We start from the raw sequence: 2,500 nt of genomic DNA on the forward strand, positions 1-2,500 counted from the left end.
TGGTCCCTTAATCTTACACGAGCGCCATCTACAGTACCGAGGTGGGAGCGGCATATATTTCGAAGCTTTTCATCGACGTTCACTTTTCCGTTGTTGATGACAGAGAGAGGGAGGGAGGGGAGAGGGAGGGAGGGAGGGAGAGAGAGAGAGAGAGAGAGAGAGAGAGGGAGAGGGAGGGGGGAAAAGAGGGGGAGAGGGGGGGAGGAGAGGGAGGGAGGCAGGGGAGGAAAGAGAGAGGAGAAGGAGAAGAAGGCAGACAGACAGACAGACAGACAGACAGACAGACAGACAGACAGACAGAAAGTGAGACAGAGAACTAAAGAAACAAAGACAGAGAGAGAGAAAGGATTCCCGATCATCCAATCCACGAATATCAATCTTTGGTATCTCCTCTCACAAGCTGTGGTATCACTCCACCTTCCTACAAGGATAAGGAAGAAAACTAAACAAGCTGAAGGAAAGAGAAGAGAAGGAGAAGAAGAAAACAGAAGCAGACATGAAGTGAAACGGGATAACAGGCAGTTCCCAAAGACACACCAAGAGATGTCTCGTTTCGTTGCTTCAGTGTCGTTGCAAAGTACGCGGTTCTTCGTGGAACTGAGAGCGAAACACAGTACAGGACTTGTGCTTGATGCTAATAAATTCTAATGCAAGCACCACATTTATACATTCGTTTTATTGCGACTGAAGCGAGCCCATTGCAATTCATGAGTGGCGTGAAGGGGGCAAATTACTCCAGGGATAGGTGACACTATGAAGAATAAATCATAAAATTAAGCACATTGTTAGAAAAAACTCTGTTTGTGTCGTCTGGTTCTGTTTGTCTGCCTGGTGTCTGTCGAACTTTCTGTCTGTCTGTTTTTTCCCTCTGCCTCTTTTGGGGTTTGGGGTGGTGGTGTGTTTGTGTGGGTTTGTGTGTTGTGTTGTGTGGGGGTGGTAGTCTGTTTTTCGTCGGTTTGTGTGGTTGTGACTGACTGTCTGTCTGTGTGTTGGTCTATTTTCTGTCTGTATGAGGTTTTTCTGTCGTCTGTTGCTGGGGGTTTTTTTCGTTTTTATCTTCTCTCTCCTCTTCATTGTTATCTATTATCTATCTATCTATTTATTGATTGATTTATCTTTCTAACTATTTATTTATCTATCTCTCCATCTATCAATTTACCAATCTATCTATTTGTCTGTCTTTTTACATGCCTATCTCTATCTATACTACTTCTAGCTCCTATTTCCCAAAGTCTATCGGCTTTTTCTTCTATGTTATTCACCTCTATCTAGCTACCTATCTATGTCTGTATCTATCTACCTGTCTTTTATTATCTATCTTTATCAATCTATCGAGCTATCTATCTAACTCTATCTATCTGTCTGTTTTTATACATATCTGTCTACCGATTTATTTTATGTTCCCTCATTTCCCCTCCTCGTCTCTCTCCTCTCTCTCTCTCTCTCTCTCTCTCTCTCTCTTTCTCTATCTATCTGTTTATCTATCTATCTGTCTATATATCTACCTACCTCTCTGTTTATCTGTCTATCTCTTTTCCTTTTTTTCTCTTCGCCTGACCCCCCCCCCCCTTTTCTCCTCTCTCTCTCTCTCTCTCTCCTCTCTCTCTCTCTCTCTCTCTCTCTCTCTCTCTCTCTCCTCTCTCTCTCTCTCTCTCTCTCTTACTCTCTCTCTCTCTATCTATCTAACTATCTATCTATCTATTTATCTATTTACCTATCTATCTATCTGTCTGTCTATCTATCTATCTATCTATCTGTCTATCTATCTCATTCGCTCTTTCCCTCACCCTTCCTCTTTCTTCCTGTTCTTGCTTATCTCTATATTCCTCCCTCTTCCGTCTCTCTCAATTTCTCCCATTTTACTCATTTGCCCCCTCCCCCCCCCCTCTTTTTCCTCCTATAGCCCATTCAATACCCCCCTCCCCCCCCTTCCTCTTTGTTATTGTTAATAAACAGATAACAAGTATCAATAAGTGCGACTCATCAGAGCAAAATATTACATTGACGTCTATCGGCGCGGAATGTTTACACAATAATGAGACATTCCTGCTGGCCTATCACTCGCCAGTATGTATATTACGAATCGCTATGCAAATAAAATCTGTTCACTTCGACGAGAAAAAAAAAAAAAAAAAAAAAAAAACACTCCCTCTCCGTCAACGCTTTCGCCTCCCCCCCCCCACACACACACAACTTTCTCCTCCCCCACACACACTTTCCCCTCCCCCACACACACTTTCCCCTCCCCCCACACGCTCATTCCCCTCCCCACACACACACTTTCCCCTCCCCCCACACGCACATTCCCCTCCCCCCTTCCTCCTCCTCATCCCTCTAGCGCCCCCAACACACACACACAATCACAGCCACTCGTTAACCCTGCCTTTGATTCACCACTTTGAAGAAAAATTAGAGCCAATACTTCGAATTCAAACAGGTTATGCTAAGTGAGTCACGCCAGACACATTTTAGCATACAAATTGCTGTTGAATAAATAGGC

The sequence above is a fragment of the Penaeus monodon genome, chromosome 5, assembly GCF_015228065.2.
Source record: "Penaeus monodon isolate SGIC_2016 chromosome 5, NSTDA_Pmon_1, whole genome shotgun sequence".
Taxonomy (NCBI): Eukaryota; Metazoa; Arthropoda; class Malacostraca; order Decapoda; family Penaeidae; genus Penaeus; species Penaeus monodon.